Here is a 24,953-nt window from a genome sequence, read left to right on the forward strand (position 1 = left end):
CGTCCAATATGCAGGATACACAGACAAGAAACTTCCCTTAAGCATTCACGAGGGTGGAATCTCAAAGGGAATTAGCATAGGGAGGATATCAAGGTCAAGGTCAGCAAGCAAGGCAACAGTTACCCAAAGTGGGGGGCATACAGGTCCTCCCCCCCCCTTTTTTACTAAAAAATGACTTAGGTTGCGTGGGACGTCAGCAGGTCACCTTACCGTCATGGAGACACCTGAAAAGGAACTGAGGAACTGCCTCATCAGAATGCCTGTAGCCAAGTCTGTGGGGGCATTTCCTTGATGAATGATTGATGTGGGAGGCCCAATCCACTGTGGTCCTGGGAGGTGTAAGAAAGGCAGCTGAACAGGAGGAGCCTGGCGAGAATGCACTCTGAGAATTCTGAGAGCTCGTGAGAAAACTCCAAGGAAACAAGACCAGGGTCTTGTGACCGTAGACTCTTCAAAACACAGACTTCTTCTTGGAATGTGTTTCTGTGCCCAGGTGGACGGAATAGGAGTAAGTTGACTGTCTTGCTTATGCAGAGAGCCTAGTTCAGTCCCATAGAGACTCCACAGCTGTTGGTGTAAAGTTCATGAGTTCCCACTAGCTTGGTTCGGTTGTCTCTGTAGGTTTCCCCATCATGATCTTGATGCCCCTTGCTCATAGACTCCCTCTTCCCTCTCTTCAACTGGACTCCTGGAGCTCGGCCTGGTGCTTGGCTGTGGATCTCTGCATCTTTAAAGCCCCTTCTTTATGTTACTTTTTTTTTTTTTTTTTTTTTGCCTCTTTACCCTAAGTGGTGAGGGTAGGTGGGAATTAAAAAATACTTTCATTTTTCTCATATTAAGGTTTCTAGAGTCAACTGGAAAACCTTAACAGGGTAGGCTGGCCGTCTATCCCCAGCAGGGTAGGCATGGCCGTCTGTCCCCAGCAGGGTAGGCATGGCCGTCTATCCTCAGCAGGGTAGGCTGGCCATCTATCCCCAGGAGGGTAGGCAAGGCCGTCTATCCCCAGCAGGGTAGGCATGGCCGTCTATCCCCAGCAGGGTAGGCATGGCCGTCTCTCCCCAGCAGGGTAGGCATGGCCATCTATCCTCAGCAGGGTAGGCTGGCCATCTATCCCCAGCAGGGTAGGCATGGCCGTCTATCCTCAGCAGGGTAGGCTGGCCGTCTGTCCTCAGCAGGGTAGGCTGGCCAATGTCCTCAGCAGGGTAGGCTGGCCATCTATCCCCAGCAGGGTAGGCATGGCCTTCTATCCCCAGCAGGGTAGGCATGGCCGTCTATCCCCAGCAGGGTAGGCTGGCCGTCTATCCCCAGCAGGGTAGGCATGGCCGTCTATCCCCAGGAGGGTAGGCATGGCCGTCTATCCTCAGCAGGGTAGGCATGGCCGTCTATCCCCAGCAGGGTAGGCTGGCCTTCTATCCCCAGCAGGGTAGGCATGGCCGTCTATCCCGAGCAGGGTAGGCTGGCCGATGTCCTCAGCAGGGTAGGCTGGCCATCTATCCCCAGCAGGGTAGGCATGGCCGTCTATCCTCAGCAGGGTAGGCATGGCCGTCTATCCCCAGCAGGATAGGCTGGCCGTCTATCCCCAGCAGGGTAGGCATGGCCGTCTATCCCCAGCAGGGTAGGCATGGCCGTCTATCCCCAGCAGGGTAGGCTGGCCGTCTATCCCCAGCAGGGTAGGCATGGCCGTCTCTCCCCAGCAGGGTAGGCTGGCCATCTATCCTCAGCAGGGTAGGCATGGCCGTCTATCCCGAGCAGGGTAGGCTGGCCGTCTATCCCCAGCAGGGTAGGCTGGCCGTCTATCCCCAGCAGGGTAGGCATGGCCGTCTATCCCGAGCAGGGTAGGCTGGCCGGCTATCCCCAGCAGGGTAGGCATGGCCGTCTATCCTCAGCAGGGTAGGCATGGCCATCTATCCCCAGCAGGGTAGGCATGGCCGTCTATCCTCAGCAGGGTAGGCATGGCCATCTATCCCCAGCAGGGTAGGCATGGCCGTCTATCCCGAGCAGGGTAGGCTGGCCGTCTATCCCCAGCAGGGTAGGCTGGCCGTCTATCCCCAGCAGGGTAGGCATGGCCATCTATCCCCAGCAGGGTAGGCATGGCCGTCTATCCCCAGCAGGGTAGGCATGGCCATCTATCCCCAGCAGGGTAGGCATGGCCGTCTATCCCCAGCAGGGTAGGCATGGCCTTCTATCCCCAGCAGGGTAGGCATGGCCTTCTATCCCCAGCAGGGTAGGCATGGCCGTCTATCCTCAGCAGGGTAGGCATGGCCGTCTATCCCGAGCAGGGTAGGCATGGCCGTCTATCCCCAGCAGGGTAGGCATGGCCGTCTATCCCCAGCAGGGTAGGCATGGCCGTCTATCCCGAGCAGGGTAGGCATGGCCGTCTCTCCCCAGCAGGGTAGGCATGGCCGTCTATCCCCAGCAGGGTAGGCATGGCCTTCTATCCCCAGCAGGGTAGGCATGGCCGTCTATCCTCAGCAGGGTAGGCATGGCCTTCTATCCCCAGCAGGGTAGGCATGGCCGTCTATCCTCAGCAGGGTAGGCATGGCCGTCTATCCCCAGCAGGGTAGGCATGGCCGTCTATCCCCAGCAGGGTAGGCATGGCCGTCTATCCCGAGCAGGGTAGGCATGGCCGTCTATCCCCAGCAGGGTAGGCATGGCCGTCTATCCCGAGCAGGGTAGGCATGGCCGTCTATCCCCAGCAGGGTAGGCATGGCCGTCTATCCCCAGCAGGGTAGGCATGGCCGTCTATCCCCAGCAGGGTAGGCATGGCCGTCTATCCCCAGCAGGGTAGGCATGGCCGTCTATCCCCAGCAGGGTAGGCATGGCCGTCTCTCCCCAGCAGGGTAGGCATGGCCGTCTATCCTCAGCAGGGTAGGCATGGCCTTCTATCCCCAGCAGGGTAGGCATGGCCGTCTCTCCCCAGCAGGGTAGGCATGGCCGTCTATCCTCAGCAGGGTAGGCATGGCCGTCTATCCCCAGCAGGGTAGGCATGGCCGTCTATCCCCAGCAGGGTAGGCATGGCCGTCTCTCCCCAGCAGGGTAGGCATGGCCGTCTCTCCCCAGCAGGGTAGGCATGGCCGTCTCTCCCCAGCAGGGTAGGCTGGCCGTCTCTCCCCAGCAGGGTAGGATGGCCGTCTGTCCCCAGCAGGGTAGGCTGGCCGTCTGTCCCCAGCAGGGTAGGCTGGCCGTCTGTCCCCAGCAGGGTAGGCTGGCCGTCTGTCCCCAGCAGGGTAGGCATGGCCGTCTGTCCCCAGCAGGGTAGGCATGGCCGTCTATCCCCAGCAGGGTAGGCATGGCCGTCTGTCCCCAGCAGGGTAGGCATGGCCTTCTATCCCCAGCAGGGTAGGCATGGCCTTCTATCCCCAGCAGGGTAGGCATGGCCTTCTATCCCCAGCAGGGTAGGCATGGCCGTCTATCCCCAGCAGGGTAGGCATGGCCGTCTATCCCCAGCAGGGTAGGCATGGCCGTCTATCCCCAGCAGGGTAGGCATGGCCTTCTATCCCCAGCAGGGTAGGCATGGCCGTCTATCCTCAGCAGGGTAGGCATGGCCGTCTATCCCCAGCAGGGTAGGCATGGCCGTCTATCCCCAGCAGGGTAGGCATGGCCGTCTATCCCGAGCAGGGTAGGCATGGCCGTCTCTCCCCAGCAGGGTAGGCATGGCCGTCTATCCCCAGCAGGGTAGGCATGGCCTTCTATCCCCAGCAGGGTAGGCATGGCCGTCTATCCTCAGCAGGGTAGGCATGGCCTTCTATCCCCAGCAGGGTAGGCATGGCCGTCTATCCCCAGCAGGGTAGGCATGGCCGTCTATCCCCAGCAGGGTAGGCATGGCCGTCTATCCCCAGCAGGGTAGGCATGGCCGTCTATCCCCAGCAGGGTAGGCATGGCCGTCTATCCCCAGCAGGGTAGGCATGGCCGTCTATCCTCAGCAGGGTAGGCTGGCCGTCTATCCCCAGCAGGGTAGGCATGGCCGTCTCTCCCCAGCAGGGTAGGCATGGCCGTCTCTCCCCAGCAGGGTAGGCATGGCCGTCTCTCCCCAGCAGGGTAGGCATGGCCGTCTCTCCCCAGCAGGGTAGGCATGGCCGTCTCTCCCCAGCAGGGTAGGCATGGCCGTCTCTCCCCAGCAGGGTAGGCATGGCCGTCTATCCCCAGCAGGGTAGGCATGGCCGTCTCTCCCCAGCAGGGTAGGCTGGCCGTCTATCCCCAGCAGGGTAGGATGGCCGTCTATCCCCAGCAGGGTAGGCTGGCCGTCTGTCCCCAGCAGGGTAGGCTGGCCGTCTGTCCCCAGCAGGGTAGGCATGGCCGTCTGTCCTCAGCAGGGTAGGCTGGCCGTCTGTCCTCAGCAGGGTAGGCTGGCCGTCTATCCCCAGCAGGGTAGGCTGGCCGTCTGTCCTCAGCAGGGTAGGCATGGCCGTCTATCCCCAGCAGGGTAGGCTGGCCGTCTGTCCTCAGCAGGGTAGGCATGGCCGTCTGTCCTCAGCAGGGTAGGCTGGCCGTCTGTCCTCAGCAGGGTAGGCAAGGCCGTCTATCCCCAGCAGGGTAGGCATGGCCGTCTATCCCCAGCAGGGTAGGCAAGGCCGTCTATCCCCAGCAGGGTAGGCTGGCCGTCTGTCCTCAGCAGGGTAGGCAAGGCCGTCTATCCCCAGCAGGGTAGGCATGGCCGTCTATCCCCAGCAGGGTAGGCATGGCCGTCTGTCCTCAGCAGGGTAGGCAAGGCCGTCTATCCCCAGCAGGGTAGGCATGGCCGTCTATCCCCAGCAGGGTAGGCTGGCCGTCTGTCCTCAGCAGGGTAGGCTGGCCGTCTGTCCCCAGCAGGGTAGGCTGGCCGTCTGTCCCCAGCAGGGTAGGCTGGCCGTCTGTCCCCAGCAGGGTAGGCTGGCCGTCTGTCCTCAGCAGGGTAGGCATGGCCGTCTATCCCCAGCAGGGTAGGCATGGCCGTCTATCCCCAGCAGGGTAGGCTGGCCGTCTGTCCCCAGCAGGGTAGGCTGGCCGTCTGTCCCCAGCAGGGTAGGCTGGCCGTCTGTCCTCAGCAGGGTAGGCATGGCCGTCTATCCCCAGCAGGGTAGGCATGGCCGTCTATCCCCAGCAGGGTAGGCTGGCCGTCTGTCCTCAGCAGGGTAGGCTGGCCGTCTGTCCTCAGCAGGGTAGGCTGGCCGTCTGTCCCCAGCAGGGTAGGCTGGCCGTCTGTCCTCAGCAGGGTAGGATGCCCATTAAGGAGAGAGTAATGGTGAAAGGCAAAGAGAGGAGGAGGTTTGATTGACGTGACCACATTGGGAGAAACGGCTCCATAAAGGGGCTCAGTGACCCCCAAGTCCATCTTATGGGTGCTGATGTAATCTTAAGTGTTAGAATGGAAGAATTGGGGCATCAGGCAGAATCCTAATTATCCTAATTAAACAGTCCTGGTCAGGGTACTGTCTCACCCATCATTTTCTCAGCTCCCAATGTAGCAAGATGGTATGAAGCGTCCTTATTGCTTGAGGGGTAAACGGGTTGGGGTAATTCTTAGGGCATGGTTACTTCTGGTAGCAGAATGGGAACTTGGCACTGAGGCTGGGAAGGAACATATGGAGGTCATTATTTGTTGTCTTTGGATCTATCTTCTATCATCTGTGTGTCCATCAGGTTGGAGAGATGGCTCAGTGGATAAGATTGTATCCTGCAGGGGCTGGAGAAATGGCTCAGAGGTTGAGAGCACTGGCCGCTCTTCGAGGTTGTTGATTCCCAGCAACTACTTGGTGGCTCACAACCATCTGTAATTAGATCTGGTGCCCTCTTCTGGCATGTAGACAGAACACTGTATGCATAATAAATAAATAAATCTTTAAAAAAAAGATTGTATACTGCTCTTGTAGAGGTCTGGAATTGTGTTTCCAGTACCCACATCGGGAGGCTCACAATGGCTACTTTCTAGGGAATCTGACCTTGTCTTCTGGCGTCCACTGGCATCGTACTCAGGTGCTCAAATGCACATGCACGTATATACACATAATTAAATATAAAAATAAATAAAGTCTACCTTTGTGTATTGAAAAAAAACGATCTCATGTAGTCCATGCTGGTCTTAGACTTGGTGAAGAGTTGAGTGAGGCTTGAAAACCTGCTTCTCTTGCCTCCACTCCCAGTTCATCAGTGACAGGTATACGTTTTCATCCCTGGCTTCAGTCCTCAGCCCACATAAGCCATGTGTGGTGCACTCCTGTAATTCTAGCAATAACTGTAGCTCAGGCTGGTCAGTTTGAAATAGTCTGTGATACCCCATGTCAAAGACAAACAAACAATCAAAATAACCAAAAAAGAGCTGGCCCCAAAGTTTCCCAGAAGAACATTGTGTAGCCCTGAAGGAGAGTGAAGGCCTAACCTCCCAGCAAATGTTGGTGAAATGAGCCAGTTTTAAGTATTTACCTCCAGGTGTTATCTGGACACTTGTTTATCCCACCGCTCTTTGTTGACTGCATGTTGCAGTTCAGTGTTAGGGTGAAGAAGTGGAAAAGTATGTAGTTTTCCTTATGACTTGTATGGATGAGGACCCAGCTCAAAACAAAACATGTATTCCTTTATTCATTGTGTCCATGCGTGTGGGTGTACTCTAGTGTGTGCATTATGTGCAGGCCAGATTGCCTTTAGAGTCACAACATTCTCCTCACTAAACCTGGAGTTTCCTGAGTCGCTGGAATCCCCCTGGCTCCTCCATCCATCTCTCCAGTACAGGGTGAGACCTATCTCCAAAACCACAAGACAAAAAGAGTGGATGACAAACATGGAACTGTTTGCTTGTAATTAGCCCATAAATTCCCCTCAGAAGGGACGATTAGCATGTTGTCATTGTGTAGATGTTTCGATGTGGCCTGTATATGCCCAGTACTAAACAGCCTACATTGTTATGATTGTGGATGTAGAATGAATTTCTTAAAGATTTCTTTTTATTTATGTACATGTATGTGGGGGTGTGTGCATGTGAGCATACATGCCCATGAGGTGAGAAGAGGGCATTGGATCCCCCTAGAACGTGAGTTGCAGGTGGTTGTGAGTCACATGATATGGGTGACAGGAACCAAACATGGATCCTCGGGAAGAGCAGCCAGCTCTCCTAACTGCTGAGCTCTTGCTCCAGCCCCTAGACTAGATGTTCTCCAAGAGTGAGTCTGTTGTTTCAGTGACCTCAGTCTGTCCAGCCCTCAATTTCTGGTATACTGTAAACTCCGCAGTGCTTAGGAGTGATCCAAACTCCGTCCTACATGGGGCAGTTGGCACCTGTGCCTCACCTCTGCACTTCTTGTAGGCTGGGCCTGCAGGCCAGCCTGCCTCCTGAGGCTTCTAGCCAAGTCCTGGCTGTGGAGTGCTTCCTGCTTTTGTTATGATGCTGATTTTATCAGGCTCCCCTGTTAGGGACACCCTGGTCCTGCTGGCAGAAAGAATATGCTGCCTGGGGGACACAGTTTGGGGGACATTTCACAACCCACTTCCTTCTCCATCTTGATTTTAAATTTTGCCCAATCTAATGTTGCAAAGCATGTGTAATGGAAGAGGTGTGCCTTGGAGCGCTGGTTTGGGTAGTGGCTGCCTTCCAGCTCCGAGCAGTTATGTTCAGAGTGATGAGTCACAATCAAGTGAGCTGTGAGTCAGATACTCCTGCTGTAATCTGGTGCTGTGAGGTCTAGGCAAGACAATTAACATTTTAGCCTCAAATGAGCATCAAGTAAGTGGGCTATTCACCTTTCCTGTTCATAAAACTTTCAGAGAACCCAGAGGGTGAAAGATCAAATGGCTGAAAAGCTACACAAAGGGTTCATAATGTGTTTTAAAATATTTTATATAGAATGCATTAGTTGATAGTCATCATTGTAGATATACACAAACAGACCATCTCTATTCTGATTCTCAGACGTTCGGAAATATCTGTAAAAATCATTTGCCTTGCATGTTTAGAGTTTTTTAGTCACTTTTTAAAATATAGAGAGTCCTAGACATAAAAAGAGAAATTCATTTGTCAAAGACCTCATCTGATTTTCTGCTTCCCGAACTTTGCAGACAGCGGAAGGTAGATCCAGGCTGTGCCGGGCTCTGTTGAGCTGGTGTGTGGAGCCAGGCAGAGGCATGAGTGGGCAAGCGCAGCTTGCTGTGCTCCAGAGGGCGTCGGGAAGGTTTGCTTTGGAAGTTTTAATCTTTGTGCTGCTGGTTGAACAATGAAGCGAAAAACAAACCTACTTGTCCTGGCCATCGGAGGCGCCTCAGCGCAGGCTACAGCCTCCAGCAGGGTTTTTGTTTAGGATCAGTTCCCAAGGCAGTAGAAAACATTTCTTAAATTTTTATTTGGGGGTGGGGAGCAAGAAAAAACTTCAGTGGATATTAAAAGATAACCAGTGTACAGAAGGTGAAAATGAGGACTCATGGTTTAAATGTCTGTCGAGCAAGCATGAGAACTTGAGGTTACATTGCCAGAACCCACATTTGGTTTTTGATTTTGTTGTTTAACAAGCTGGGCATGGCAGCATGTTCCTATAATTCCAGTATAGAGCTCATCTGCCAGCCTAGCAGAATCAGTGAGCTTCAGGTTACATGAGAGACCATGTATTTAAAAAAAAGTGGAAAGACACCCTAAGTTGATTACTGGCCTCCATATGTGTGAACACACACACACACACACACACACACACACACACACACACACACGAACACACCCCACACTAACAAATGCATGTGCCATACCACACATACACCTATACAGAAGAAAAGAAACAAAGGATGAAGATAATCCCCCAAAATTGAAGAAAATACTTCCGAATAAGGTTTGGAAAGGGGCTTATATTCAGAGTATATAAAGAACTCTTAAAACTCAATAATAATCACATACAAAGGGTTGATCACATTAGCTGTTGACACTAGGGATCGAGCCTAGTGTCTCCCGCATGCTAGGCTCTGTTCTGGTACTGCTGAGCTGCAGCCCCAGCCCTGGGCCTCAGACCCAGACCTTGTCCTACTGGTTCTTGATCTATTTAGCACTGGGAAAAGTAGCAGGGAGGTGGTTTCCAGAGTTGATAAGATCGAGACTGGCCCTGACCAGCCTCACAACCTTGACTCAGCCACCTGTCCACAGTCGACAATTTAAACAAACAAGTCATGGTGAAAAAAAGGAGATTGAATTAGTGGAGCTGAACTGGGAAGAGGGATAAACAAAGAGGTCCAGTGACCTCCGTGCCCATCTTCAGGGTCTTGACAGGAGGGTTCTGCTTTACAAGAGGGTGAGAGGTCTTCACAGCTCTGCAGTGAGGTCACAGTGTGGTCCCTCCCCTGCCGGGCCCCTGGCAACTCAGACTGTGAAATCTGTTCCTGAGAGACAGGTTTCTCCTCTGGCTGGCATCAGGCTTCAGCTTTTTCCTTCTCCCAAGGTAAGGTTCTCGAGGAAATTCCATTTCCTTGGGAATATTGTATCAAAGTAGAATAGCTTCGTTCCTGCCAGGGTGTTTGCATGTGGTAGAAAAGAGCTTTGTTCCTGTTTTTGTTGGTTTGTTTCTGGTGGTGCTGGGCCTCCATTAAGTGCATCCCCAGCCAGAAGTCTGCCTTTTTATTCTGATTTTCACATCTCTGTGCTTGGAAGGCAAGGAGATCGAGACATGAATAGTGTCACAGAGAGGGAGAAAGGCTGGAGGGGGTGATGCTGACTTCTTGGTCCTGACCAGTCCAGTCTGGAGCTGTTCTTCCATCATTGCTGAACCTAGGAGAGTCCTGTAGTCTTTCCAAGATGTTTAAATATCTGTTGCGATATCAGTTTCATTGTATATGACTATGGGAGGCTGAGTGTTCTAGACAGCTGATGATGGAGATCTACTTTTAAATGTCTCTGTTGGTTTTGGAGAATGGATGTACTTGTATAGTAGATAGTAATGATTTTACATTCTGGAGCCAGGATGCTTGGGCCAATTTGGTTTCCCATTATCACCTGTGGTCACTTTTGCCTAAGCTTTCTCCATAGGAAGAACAGTGACGGGCAGACAGTGGCAGCTCACGCTGTCTCTTCCAGTGGATGTCTGGTAGAATATGGGAGGCTTTTGGAATTTAGCTAGTACCTTAGCCATATGGAAACTACTTAACTTCTGGTGATAGTGAAAAGACAACAATAAACCAAACAACAACTGAGGAACTGAAGAGGCCAGCACATCTTAGCTCTCACAGAGATGAAGCCGCAGCACCAGAGGTGTCCTGGGAAGGGACAAGAGTCAGCATTTAGAGGGAAAAGTGAGTATGTCGGACCCCTTTTTCTTTGGCTTAGAGTCTCTTGGGGAGTTAGGTAAGGCTCTCAGGTTTGCTTTGAAGCCTGTAATGGAATTCTTGGATATGCAGATTAACAATTTGAAGTGAATTGAACAGCTCTGTAATAGAGTGGCCTCATGAGATCTTGGTTTTATAAAGCTATAGTATCAGAGGGTAGCTTTGTTTATTTGTTTATTTTTAGAGACAAAGTCTCATGTGTCTCAAGCTGGCCTTGAACTTGCTGTGTAGCTGGGGAAAACTTGAACTTGTGTTCTCCGTGCCTCTCTCTTCCAGCTGCCAGGATTGCAGGCATGCTCTACCACACCGTGTTTCTGCAGTGCTGCGGCTGTGGATCAAGCCCAGTTTTGTTAGGGATGCACTTTACCAGCTGAGGAGCAGCCCCAGCCCCAGGGTGGCTTAGGGGTGTTCTCTACTGCTTCTCTGTGGCTTCTGTGTGGTTGTGCCCCTTCTAGAACTCTGCGTCCAGCATACTCCTGGTATTGGAACACACGGCTTTATTCAACAAAATAATACTGGACAAAAGAACAGAGCAAGGAAAGATGTAGGGATGGTTTGAAACCAGATGGAGTCTCTACTAAAGGTCAGGAGTCTGAGTAGGTCTACCATCATCTGCAGTGGGTGCTAATTCCCATGATCAAATCATCCACACTACAACCAGGCTCAAATTCCTGACTACTGCCGGGGTGGTGGTGCACGCCTGTAATCCCAGCACTTGGGAGGCAGAGGCAAGTAGATCTCTGTGAGTTCGAGGCCAGCATGGCTTACAGAGTTAGTCCAGAACAGACTCCAAAGCTCCAGAGAAACCCTGTCTTGAAAAACAAAAAAAAAAAAACCAAAAAACAAACAAAAAATTCCTGACTACTGTCAACTGATGTGCAAAGTCTCTGTAAAATTATCAGCTGCTTTTTGTGCTTCCAGATGTGGAGCCTGCTTGCTTCCAGAGGGCACTGCCAAATAAAATAGCAGGTAGAAGATAAGTTATACAAGCTATGCATGAATGCAAAGGGTGGGGTGCCGAGAAGTGAAATTGCTGTGTAGAATAAGACCAAACTGGAATGCTTAGACCCCTGCCCCAGGAAACAGGAAGTTCAACAGGATTCTTAGCAGCCAGGATGACATCAGCATTCAGGGTAGGAACCCTGACAGCAGTGGCTAACAGGTTACTAGGAGAGTGTTATCTACAGTTCAGGTTAGTAGGCAAGCTCTGGGAGTGCTGGAGTCTTCACCTAGGCAGCTTGGGGTTTGTCACCAGGTGGTGACGCCTTGTAGTAGTGTCACCAGGTGCACGGGTCCATGAAGCCACTGATTAGTTTAAAAGGAAACAGAAATTGGTAAAAGGAGTGTGCCTTTATAGTTTGGCCAAGCTGGGGAGAAAGACTACCAGTTTCCGCCTTCCCCAAAGCAGTTGCAGTGAGCACTCTATGCTGGAAGCAGACGGGTGCATTGTGTCTTTCCTCAATGTCAGAATGGATTGACTGACAATAATTCACAAGGTACAGTGGTTTCCTTAGCAACAGGTGCCAGGATTCCTGCTTTCCCTGACAGCTGGCTCAGGCAAACGCACATCACAAAGCACGGTAATATAAATACAGTAACTGTAAGTTATCTCTGTCTGTATGCGTGAACTACTGTGTGCATGTTACACACAAGTACACACAAGTTACAGAATGGCTACAGAGGGCTAAAGTGGTCTCAGCAGAATTCAGGAGTTTCACAGAGGCCTAGCAGAGGCTAGTGGAGGAGCTGATAGGAAGCAGCAGAGTGTTTGAAGGTGTGCAGAACACTTGAAAGATAATGAAACCTGTTGGATACAGTCTTCAGTGTCAAGAGCTGAGCTGTAAAGGCAAAGGGTAGGACCAGGTCCAGATGAACATATGTGGTAATAGATGGAGAGCAGGCCCAGACAGCAGGACAGACAGGGACAGATGACAGACAGTTCTAAGAAGGCCATATCATAGAGCCTGAGCTGAGTTGGAGCCCTTGGGACAGTCAGGAGTTCTCTGCTTGTTGGCTCATTAATATGCACACTGGCTGGTCAGAGGGTGGCCATTGCGTTCAGTGTCTTCTGCTTTAGAGGGTCCAGGTGAGAAAGTTACATCCTTTCCTCAAGCTAATGTCTGGGAAGTCGTCAGGCCTGGTGTACCTCACATAATTTAAATGTGCCCATGTGATCCTTTACCCTCAGCTCATCCCTATACATTTATAAAAAAGCACTTCTCTCCCAGACAGCAGTCCTTTATCTGTCTGTGCCACATGGAGATGCCAGGCAGATGGTGCTGCTGTTCATAGGTCCACCAAGGTGCATAGTCATCCTCTCTCCTCATAACACTCAAATGTTGCTTGTAAATATAGTCTCTGGGCAAGACAGTCTGACAAGCCACTATTCTGCACAGTATGGAGTAACTGTAGGCAGGGCACAGCCTGATCTCAGCAGCAGTGTTACAGAAAAGACAAGATGAAGGCCCAGAAATAATGTGTGGCGATTTAACCAGGAGACAAGCTGTTGGGACAGTGTGAGATCACTTCCTGCTGAGCAAGTTCTTCCTCTGACTGTCCTCTGACATCAGGGCTTTTTAGATTTTTATTTAGCCAATCATGGCATTCTCTGGGGACCATGGTTTGAGGGTCCGCGTTTCAGTTGTCTGATAGCTGAGCAGAGAACAGAAGTGCTGTCTGTGGAGTAGCTCCTTCTTGATGGGTCATCATGACAATGGGATCCCTATTAGAGCTACATTCAGAAAGTATTGGCCGGTAGAATAGAGATTGTTATTGGTTGTTTTCGCTCTTTTGGGGGGCCTGCCACCCAGCTCCCAAATAAATCACACATGGAGGCTTATTTAATCTTAGGTATAAATGCCCAGCCTTTAGCTTGGCTTGTTTCTTGCTAACTTTTCTTAACTTTAAATTAAATTATCCCATCTACCATTTGCCTATGGGCTTTTTCCTTTTCTTACTTCAGTATATCTTACTTTCACTCTTATTTGGTGGCTGGCTGTGCGGCTGTGCGGCTGCGGGACTGCGTGGCTGTGTGGCTGTGGGGCTGTGCGGCTGTGCGGCTGGCCCCTAGCGTCTTCCACTCCGTGTTCTTTTGGTCTTTCTTCTTTCCTCCAAGATTTCTCCTTCCATTTATTCTCTCTGCATGCCAGCCCTGCCTATCCTTCCTTCTGCCTTGCTATTGGCCATTGAGCTCTGTATTAGACCATCAGGTGTTTTAGACTGGCACAGTAACACAGCTTCACAGAGTTAAACAAATGCAACATAAAAGAATATAACATAGCTTTGCATCATTAAACAAATGTTCCACGGCAAAAACAAATGTAACACACCTTAAAATAATATTCCACAACAAGAGATGAGTTGATGGCTACTTGGAAATTATAAGAAACAAGGAAGGAGCTGAGCAAAGAATCAAGGTGTGTCTGATTAGAAGCTAGATGTATGGCCAGGTAACCTGCCAAGAATGTAGCAAATTAACTGCTGTAGGGTGCAGAGGAGGAGTAGGTAATGTTAATTGTAGTTAGTTATTTGACACAGGGTCTCCTTATGCAGCCCTGGCTGCCCTGGAACTTGCTGTGTAGACCAGCCCGGTCTTTCATTTATTGTGATCACCTGCCTCTGCCTTCCAAGTGCTAGGATTAAAGATATGAGCCATTAACACATCGTTTTTCACCATTCTTAATGCCTTGTCTTTTTTTTTTTTTTTTTTTTTTTTTTTTGCCAGAGCTGAGGATTGAACCCAGGGCCTTGTGCTTGCTAGGCAAGCGCTCTACCACTGAGCTGAATCCCCAACCCCGCCTTGTCCCTTTTATACAGTTCCTCGTGTGGTAGTGACCTGCAACTGTAAAATTATGTTGTTGCTGCTTCATGACTGTAATTTTGCTACTGTTATGAATCATAATGTAGATATCTGTGCTTTCTGGTGGCCTCAGGCGACCCCCTGTGAAAGGGTCATTTAACCCCAGATTTAGGACTGCTACACTAACATCTGATCCAGTGATAATTTTTGTGGTGCCTGGGATTAAACCTGTGTTAGGTGCTTATCTCAATACTATCAAAATATACCTGAAGAAAAGCAGTTTAATTGAGGATTTGTTTTGGCCCATGGTCTTGTTGTTGTCTGTGGTTTGAGGACGCAGTCTTCTGGGTGGGGGAGAGCACCAGGCAGGAGCACAAGGCATCTGCTCACACTGGATTGTAGTCAGGAAGCCCAGCCAGATGAGCGCTGGAGCTCAGCTCACTCTCTTTTCCCTTTCCTGCTCTGTTTGGGAACTCAGCCCACGGCAGTTGCTGCCCCTAATCAGAGCCGGTCTTCTGTCGTTGTGCCTCTCTGTAAATGACCTCAGCACTTCGCCAGAGGTGGTCTCTAGGTAGTTGGAAATCCAGTCAGGTTGGCAATGAAGATTAACCATCAGAGGTTACCATCTACATTCCCCGCCCTGTCCATGATAATCCTGAAGATGGTTGGAAATGTGGATCAGGAGTTTGAAAAGGACAGATGAGAACAGTTACCACAACTCAGTTTAGTGAGCAGCAGGTGAACCGATCCTGTGTGCCTGGCACTGTGCCATCATGGTTCACTGTCTTGAAAGGAAAGCAGGAATTGTGAAATTGAGTCAAATAAAATATTGAACTTTGAGCTATGTCTAATGCAGGCTTGTAACTCCAGGGGCTCAGGAGACAGGCCAGAGGGCTGAAAGCTCAAGCTGGGTTAGCAGGATGGCTTCAGCAGGTTCAGAAGACTTCCTACACAAACCCGATGACCTGAGCTCAACTCCTGGAACCCATGGAAGGAAAGAACTGATCCTGAAAGTTGTCCTCTGGCCTTATCTTATCAGGGTTATTATTGCTGTGATGAAACACCACAACCAAAAGCAAGCTGGGCAGGAAAGGGTTTATTGGGCTTACACTTCCACATCACTGTTTATCACTGAAGGAAGTCAGGGCAGGAACCTGGAGGCAGTAGCTGATGCAGAGGCCATGGAAGGATGCTGCTTACTGGCTTGCTCCTCATGGCTGCTTAGCCTGCTTTCTTTCTTTTAAAATTTTTTTTAATTTCATGTACATTTGTGTTTTTCCTCTGTGTGTGTGTGTGTGTGTGTGTGTGTGTGTGTGTGTGTGTGTGTGAGAAGGTGTTGGATCCCCTGAAACTGAAACTGGAGTACAGGTAGTTATGAGCTGCCATGTGGGTGCTGGGAATTAAAATTGGGTCTTTTGAAAGAGCAGTCAGTGTTCTCAACCACTGGGCCATTTCTCCAGCCCCTCAGTCTGTTTCCTTAAAGACCTAGGACTACCAGTTCAAGGGTGGCACCACCCACAATGGGCTGGGCCCTCCATCATCAATCACTAATTAAGAAAATACAGGCTTTCATGCAGCCTGATCTTATAGAGGAATTTTCTTTTAAAGATTTATTTATTTATGTGTTTTATGTATATGAGTGCTCTGTCTTCATGCACACCAGAAGAAGGAATCTGATCCCATTACAGATGGTTCTGAGCCACCAATGTAGTTGCTGGGAATTAAACTCAAAATTTCTGCAGAAGCAGTCAAGTGCTCTTAACCACTGAGCCATCTCTCCAGCCCTGGATGAATTTTCTTAATTGAGATTCCTCCTCTCAGATGACATTAGTTTGTGTCAAGTTGACATAAAACTATCCAGCACATAGTTTAAATTAAAAAGTTCAGGGCTAGAGATTGTTTAGTGGTTAAAGAGTACCTGCGCTTCTTGCCGAGGACTGGGTTCTGTTCCCAGCATTCAAGTTGGGCGGCTCACCACTGCTTATAACTCCAGTTCTTCAAGATCCACTGTTCTTTTCTGGAGTCCAAGGACAGCTGCACTCACGTGTGCACATACCCATAAACACACATACGTGCTCCTGTATACACATAATTTAAAATAAAAGTTTTCAAAGTTCAAGGCTCCACTAGGAAACTTAGTGAGACTGCTTCAAAACAGAATAGTTTAGAGGGGGGTGGCTCAAGGGGTTACTCCACGGTAGAGCACTTACTTAGTGTTTGGGAAGCCCTGGAATCAACCTCTAGTACCACAGCAAGATAAAACAGAGTAAGCTGGGCCATGGTGGTACATGCCTTTAATACCAGCACTTGGGAGGCAGAGGCAGGTGAAGCTCTGAGTTCCAGGACAGCTTGGTCTACAGAGTGAGTTTCAGGACAGCCATGGCTATACAGAGAAACCCTGTCTTGAAAAAACCGAAACAAGAAATCCTCTGGGCTGGAGATGAAGAACCAATCTATAAGATACAAACATATACACAAAGGCAGGAGTTGGTTATGTTGGCAACTTATGTAATCCCAAACACTTGGGAGGCTGAGATAGGAAGCTCTCGAGTTTGAGGCCAGCTTAGGCTATATAGCTAGACCTTGACTCAAAAAACAAAATGAGGTCTGGGAATGTGGCTCAGTTGGTAGCCACATTACATAGCATATAGGAGGCCATGGGATCCCTGGCACTTTAAAAACCAGGCATTCTAGCACTTAGGAGGTAGAGACAAGAGGATCAGAAGTTCAAGGTTATCTTTTGCTACATGGTGAATTTGAGGTCAGCCTGAGCTTCATGAGACCCTGTCTCAAAAGAACCCCCAAGTGATAAATAAAAGGAGGTTTGTGGCACAATAGACCAGAGCCTGGAGAAATTAAAGGGGGAAACTGAGGGGCAGGTTGGTAGATGCTTGACTGAGTAGGCCATTGGTGAACTTAGTTTGGAGATGCAGCACTGGCAGTCAAAGTGCCGTAGGTGTCATTGTAAGGGGAGCTAAAGAAATTAGGACTGTTAATGTGGACAGAGAGGGCAGTGGGCCAGAAGAGAGAGGACGCAAAGAACATAAGCATAGAATGACTTGGGTGTGCAGCTTGAGAAAGCTTGTGACAGAAGATCACAGAAAAGAACGGTGTGAGTTGTGATCCCAAAAGAAGAAAGAACGGGACCTGGAAACCAAATGAAGGGGTGGAGAGTTCACACAAGTGAGTTTATAGGAGTCGGTGGGAGGTGACCCTCCACCCTTCTCCACTGGGGCAGCTCTACCTTAGTCCTCCTTTGTCTTCCCAGTTTCCTTGCCCCTGCCTCTTTTCTTTTATCTTTGTGTCCACGCTGGTCTGAAACTGGTGATCTTTTTGCCCTTGACTCCTGCAGACTGGAGTTACAGTCTTGAATCAGTAGGCCTAGCCAAGTTCTGCCGTTATCTCAACGAAGGCAGTACACTTTCAGACTGCCCTCTTTGAAGCCACCCCACCACACACACTGTAGGTCATCCATATCTATTCATCCATCCATGAACAAATCCATCTATGCATGTACCTGCCCACCCACCCACCCTTCCATCCATCTATGCATCTACCCACCCGTCCATGCATGCATGCATGTATCTATCCATCTATCTGAGGGAAAGACAGGAGATAGTTAATTCTTGAATAGGTAGATAGCTAGGGAAAGAGGCCTTGGACTGGATCATGCTGATCTCTGAACACTTTCCATTTAATCCAAGATGGCCTGATTCCCAGTTCTTGTCTGAAAGAATTCCTCTGTTGGCGGGGTTTATTCCTATTCTGGACACAGACTTTTTTCTCCATGGGTGTTTCAGAAGTTTGCCCCCTCCCATCTGGTTCCTGCTATACTAAAGTGACTGAACCAACAAAGCACATCTTGCCCATCCAATTCAAGACGAAACAGGGGATCTGGCCCTGTTACACATTGTAAAAAATAGCATGTGAGGACTATGTTTGCTTCAATAAGTCTTGGCTGTGTGCTATGGATTGCGACCACCTCATCTTGTGACTCTTTACCTGACCGAGAAAGGGACAGGAGAAAGAATTGCTGACAGGCAGCATTATCTGTCTGTCTGTCTGTCTATCCATCTAACTCTCTACCTGTCATCCATCCATCTATCTATCTATCTATCTATCTATCTATCTATCTATCTATCTATCATCTATCATCCATCCACCTATCATGTATCTACCTGTCATCCATCCACCCACCCATCCATCCATCCATCCATCCATCCATCTATCTATCATTCGTCTATCTTCTAATTGTCTCATGTCAGCTGGCCATTTAAATTACGTTATTCTCCAAGGTTCTGTTTCATTTTATTTTGAGATAGGGTTCACTGTGTATTCCAAACTTGTGTGTGAGCCTCCAGCCTCAGCACCCTGAATGCTTGTGTTACCATGGACACAGAATCCCTTTTGCAGGCTCTTCATATTGCATATAAAAGAGTAACAAATGGACATAGAGAATTGGACAGTGATGTGCTGGAGAGAGACAGCATGAGGGCAACAAGCTGGAGCTCTCAGCAGCTGCTGTAGTGAAGGAGATGGAAAGGGGAAGAAAGGGCCATTTTCTGAGTTGGAACTCAAGATGGGCAGTTCCAGCAAGTGGGGTTTGCAGCTGTCCTGAGGACAGAGATGGATGGGGGGTGGAGATGAAGCTCCATCTTTTCACCAAAAGGGGGGTCTTTCTGAAGGCTTTGATGTCTTCACATTCTCTTTCTGTCCTTGCTGTATAAGGATGGTGTGCAAGGGGTTAAAACTAGGACCCCTGCCCACAGCCAGAAACATCCTTATGCCACCCTTCTCCCCTCCTTCTCTAGCCTACAGTAGAGTCATAGAAGTTGACAAAAACCAAAATTAAATCTGTACTTCAAGCTGATCATGGTAACACGTGCCTTAATTCCAGCCCTTGGGAGGCAGAGGTAGAGGCAGGGAGATCTCTATAAGTTCAAGACCAGCTTATTGTATGCAGCAAGTTCCAGGACAGCCAGGGCTGCAGAGAGAAACCCTGTCTCAACCCACTCTCTCCCCAAATCTGCACTTAAAAGTGTACTTAGACACGACACCCTCAAAACAAACCCATCCTGAATAATAACCCTAGTAAAAGCCCACTCAGACCTTATAATGTCTAAAAAGCATGGCCAGATTTTGATGCAGAAAAATCATTCTTTCATCCAAGTATGTATTTTGCTGTAATTGGTACAGAAGAGCAGAATATGGAGAGGGGAATTAAAAAGATGCTAGACAGAAATGTCCACACTAGAAAAACTGCAGAACCACTGATGTAGAACCCAGACCATCAGACTTGAGTGAAGTAGGCCATGAGCTACAGTGGAGTCTTGAGAGCAGTGGACTCATGTTGCAGGTTACTGAGCTACTCATGTGGCTGGAGCATCAGACAGCAGGCTCTTCTGAGCTCCCCTCCCTGGATCCAAGAATACTTATAGCTGTATTAAGTTTCTATTGCTGTGATAAAACACTATGACCAAGTACAACTTGAGAAAGAAAAGATTCGTTTCAGCGCACAGTTTGTGGTCCATCATCCAGGGAAGTAAGGACAAGAAAAGGCAGAAACTGATACAACGTGGCTGTGGAGGAAGGCAGCTACGAGCTTGCTCCTCTTCGCTTGATCAACCCACTTTCTTACAGCACCCAGGACCACTGCTCAGGCTAGCACTGCCCATAGTAAGCTGGGACCTCCCATATCAATCATCAGTCAAGAAAATGGACCACAGGACCATCTGGTGGGGGAAATTTTCTCAATTGATGTTGTCACTTCTGACATGATTCTAGTTTGTATCAAGGTAATATAAAAACTAGCCAGCACACATATAGAAAAGTTTTCTGGGCCAGGTGGCGGTGGAGCATGCCTTTAATCTCAGCACTCAGGAGGCAGAGTCAGGCAGATCTCTGTGAGTTCAAGGCCAGCCTGGTCTACAGAGCGAGATCCAGGACAGGCACCAAAACTACCCAGAGAAACCCTGTCGCTAAAAAAACCAAAAAGTTTTCTGGTAGTAGTTTGTTTACAACTTTAGCCAGCAGTTTTAGAACATGGTTATCAGTCTTTTTGTTTTGCATTTTATTTTCCTTTGGAGATAGTCTCATACAGCCCAGGTTAGCTTCACACTGTGGTGGAGGGTGACCTTGGACTGCTGATCCCTATTCCCACCTCCCAAGTGCTGGAATTACACATGGCCACCACCAACCTTTTGACATTGCTAGTATTCTCATTTTATAGATAGGAAGTTATGTCACAGAGGGGTTTAGTAACTGACTCATCCAGGACTGATAAAAGAGGAGCTGGAACTTTGACCCAGGCACAGTGAGTGGCTCTGGAGTTGACACTGTTGGCCTCTGTACACTGTCCTTGTGTCTTTCAGATTGACTATATGGAAATATGTGTATTAATTTATTACTGGCAATTTCTTATATGTGCACAATATATTTTGATCATCCTACCCCAAACTCCCTTCCCGCTCCCTTGAGGCACTTCCAACATGCCCCTTCCCTTCATGTCCTTTTTTGGTTATAAATTTCCTGAGTCCAGTTGGTTCTGCCTGTTGGGATGATGGCTGATGGTGTGCGGATAATCATAGCTGCAGTGAGTTTGTGGGTACAGTGGCCACACCATGTCCTGAAGACAGCATTTCATAGCCCTGCCCCCTGTCCATAGCTTGTAAATGCTTTCTGCCCTCTCTTCCTTAAGCCTTTTCTGGGGGTGGGGAGGTGCAGATGGGATGGGCAGCATGACAGAGATGTTCTGTTAGTTGCTGAGCACCAGATTGAGGGGTTCCTGGCATGCCCCATCCCCTCGTGTCCCCTGCTCTTTGCTGCTCTGCCCTTTCTCCGGGTAGGCGTTTGATTAAGACTCCTGCCCAGCCCTGGGAGCCTGGCTGCAGTCAGTACTTTTCCTAGTTGCTGATATCTCATCTTTGGCCCAGTGTAGTTCAGGCTGGGTGCCCTGGATGGATGTCATTCCTCGAGAGGAGCTAGTCTGTCACTCTGAGCTGTGGAAACCTTTGGGCCCAGGGGTGTCCAACCTTTTGACATGGTGACACAGCCCTATCATCTCTAAAGATTAAGCTTGAGAACTACGCAATGGAGTTAAAAAACCCACACTAAAATCTCCTAACACTTTAAGTCCATTTGCGATTCTGTGTTGGGCTGTACTTGAAGCTCCCTCAGGTCGGAGTCATGTAGTGAGTGGAGCTCTCGTCTGCTCTTACTACAGCACTGACTGACCAGGGGTGGGTCTCCTCTAGTGATCTTGATGGCTTTTCTCGTTTTAATTTTCTTTCTTTGGGGGGAGGGGTTTGAGACAGGGTATTTTAGTTTTCTTTTCTTTTTTTTTTTTTTTTTTGTTTTTGTTTTTGTTTTTCAAAACAGGGTTTCTCTGTGTAGCTTTTGCACCTTTCCTGGGACTCACTTGGTAACCCAGGATGGCCTCAAACTCACAGAGATCTGCCTGCCTCTGCCTCCCGAGTGCTGGAATTAAAGGCGTGCACCACCACCGCCCGGCCTATTTTAGTTTTCTTAAAGCTAGTTCTTTCTCTGAAGCTCAGGCTGGCCTGGAACTTACTGAATCTAGCTCAGGCTAGATTCAAACTCGATGTAATCCTCTGGTTCAACCTCTGAATGGCTGGCTCCGCATTTATTGTATAGCCCAGTCTGACCTCACACTTTTGGTGGTCTTCTGGCCTCAGCCTCTGAGTACTAGGAATACAGGCATGTACTATCTCTGTTACTTTGTTTGTTTTTTGTTTTAGACAGGGTTTCTCTGTTTAGCCTTGGCTGTCGTCCTGGAACTCACTCTATAAACCAGGCTGGCCTTGAACTCAGAGATCCACCTGCCTCTGCCTCCCAAGTGCTGTGATTAAAGATGTGTGCCACCACTGCCTGGCTTCCTCTGTTCTTAGTTTCAAGAATGCCTCTTCCTTCCCCACAAAGCTCTCCATATCATAGAATTGTCCATAACTTCTACATTGAATTGACCACTAGAGATTGGTCCAGTTAAAAACTAAAGCATTTATATACTAACAAGCAGAGTACCATTTCTGATTGTATTCTGTTGTTTGCTCTTTGGCCGTAAGACCTGGGGAGGGAGACACATTTTGAACCAGGATCTCAAATAGCACAGGCTAGCCTCAACCCTACTACTTAGCCAAGGATGACCTTGAGCTTCGAGACTCCTCCCTCCCTCCATCACTCTGCTGGATTACAGATGGGCACCTCCACACCTGGTTTATATAGTACTGAGGATTGAACCCAGGGCCTTGCACATGATAGGCAAGCACTACCCTAACTGAGCTACATCCCCAGACCCAGTTTTCACTGACTACAGGATAGCTGATTAATTTGTTGAGACAGGAACTTACATATCCCAGGCTGGGCTTGACCTCACTGCGTAGCTGAGTGTGACTTTGAGCCCCTTCAGGAGCCCCCTCTACCTGCCAGGCTGGCACTGTCACCCCTGGAGTTAGGGTAAATAGTGTTTTTTCTTTTCTGCTTGTCAGTAATTCCAACATCACAGTTCTTCAGAAGCTCTCCTGGCTCTTTCTCTGCCACCTACTTTGCACCTCATGTCTCTTTGCCTTCACAAACAGTCTCTGCTCAGAGTCGCCCCGCCCCCTAGCCCCAGCCGCTGCTGTAAACAAAGGACACTGTCTGTCTTTCAGAAACTCAGCTAATGTAGTGAATGCAAAGTAAGAGGCAGAAGTATTCTGAAAGGCCTGGGGAAACTGAGCCACATGGAGGAACAGCATGTTGTGCTGACTTTAAGCTCCATCAATACAGTGTCAGTGGACCCGACCAGACTGGCAGATTTCACTGTGCAAGTCAAATGCCATTTTATAATTTGCCAAAGAATTTAAATTTAGGATTTAGGATTGCGCACACACACACACACACACCCGCTCCCTCCATGCTCAAATATTCATTTCCTTATTTATTTGTTTGTTTGTTTGTGTTTCTGTGTGTGTGTGTGTGTGTGTGTGTGTGCACATTGCACATCGCGGGGGAAGAGAGTATAGGGGAAGGTGCATTCCAGAAGAGGGCATCTGATCACTCAGAATGAGAGTTACGGGAATTTACACTATGCCCGGCTTGTTAAAGTGAGTTCTGGGGTTTGAACTCTGGTCTTCATGATTGTGCTGTACTCTTAACGCATGAGCCATCTTTCCAACGCCCTTTGCTAAGGATCTTGTAGAAGTGGGAAGAGAAGAATAAATCCCCAAAGGTCTCTGCTGGTGGGTGACTTGGGCTCTTCTCTAACTGTACTGTCTATGTCTTTTTGTTTGTTTGCTCAGGCTGGCCAGCAGCTCCCTGTAGCCCAGTCTGCATCTGCATAAGTTCCAGGCTTTTGTACACCGTCCTGCCGACCCCCTAGTCAGTTACAGCGTGTCCACCAGCCCTCTCTCACCTGTCACCCCCATCATGTCTCCAGTTCTTTCCAGCAGACACACTGCCCCGTTTTTTCTTTCCCACCTTCTCCATCACATATTTGTTTATATGTGAAGGTCGGGCAGGACTTTGGGTCCAAAAAGAGTTTTGAAAATGACTGAAAATATGCTGTCAGGGCTGTGACTGTGGCTTGGTGGTAGAGCACTTGTCTAGCATTCCCAAGGCCCTGGGTTTGATCCCCAGCATTGCTAAAATAAATGATAAAGTCTGGGAGCATATGCATAGGCTCTATGTAAATACTACCTTTAAAATAGAAGAGGGGGTGGAGGTGGGGGTCAGGAGGAGACAGGAGAGGGTGTGGGGGAGGGTATGGGGGGGAGACAGGAGGGGGTGTGGGGGAGGGTATGGGGGGGAGACAGGAGAGGGTGTGGGGGAGGGTATGGGGGGGAGACAGGAGGGGGTGTGGGGGAGGGTATGGGGGGAGACAGGAGGGGGTGTGGGGGAGGGTATGGGGGGAGACAGGAGAGGGTGTGGGGGAGGGTATGGGGGGGAGACAGGAGAGGGTGTGGGGGAGGGTATGGGGGGGAGACAGGAGAGGGTGTGGGGGAGGGTATGGGGGGAGACAGGCGAGGGTGTGGGGGAGGGTATGGGGGGGAGACAGGAGGGGGTGTGGGGGAGGGTATGGGGGGAGACAGGAGAGGGTGTGGGGGAGGGTATGGGGGGGGAGACAGGCGAGGGTGTGGGGGAGGGTATGGGGGAGACAGGAGAGGGTGTGGGGGAGGGGATGGGGGGAGACAGGAGGGGGTGTGGGGGAGGGTATGGGGGGAGACAGGAGAGCGTGTGGGGGAGGGTATGGGGGGAGACAGGAGAGGGTGTGGGGGAGGGTATGGGGGAGACAGGAGAGGGTGTGGGGGAGGGTATGGGGGGAGACAGGAGAGGGTGTGGGGGAGGGTATGGGGGAGACAGGAGAGGGTGTGGGGGAGGGTATGGGGGAGACAGGCGAGGGTGTGGGGGAGGGTATGGGGGGGAGACAGGAGAGGGTGTGGGGGAGGGTATGGGGGAGACAGGCGAGGGTGTGGGGGAGGGTATGGGGGAGACAGGAGAGGTTGTGGGGGAGGGTATGGGGGGGAGACAGGAGAGGGTGTGGGGGAGGGAAAGAGAAAATGCTGTTAGCTCTAAGACCTAAAGGTGAATACAATTTGCTGTCCTGTTGGAAGTGTTCAGTGCCCTCCAGTCCAGGAGCAGTTGTCTGTGAGAACTGTTGCCAGGCAGTGAGCCTGGATTATGGGGTACATCAGAATAGTGAAATGGCCTCGGTTGTGGCCGCAGGCCTCTGATCCCAGCTCTCAGGTGGCAAAAGCAGGCAGATCGACCTGGTCTACCAGAGCAAGTTTCAGGGCCTCCAGGGTCACATAGTGAGATTGCTCTCCCTCTTGCTCCCCATTCCTGGCTCTCATTAGCTCTCAAATCAAAAAAATATCCAACCCCAAATGTGGAGTTG

General features: G+C 49.9%; 1 protein-coding gene across 1 annotated transcript in view; it reads left to right on the top strand.

The window, feature by feature from the left end:
* Nceh1 (neutral cholesterol ester hydrolase 1) overlaps positions 1-24,953 on the top strand; it is a 65,607-nt gene that overhangs the window by 20,146 nt on the left and 20,508 nt on the right. The gene's annotated exons all lie outside the window — the stretch shown is intronic.

Source organism: Onychomys torridus, chromosome 6 (genome assembly GCF_903995425.1).
Source record: "Onychomys torridus chromosome 6, mOncTor1.1, whole genome shotgun sequence".
Taxonomy (NCBI): Eukaryota; Metazoa; Chordata; class Mammalia; order Rodentia; family Cricetidae; genus Onychomys; species Onychomys torridus.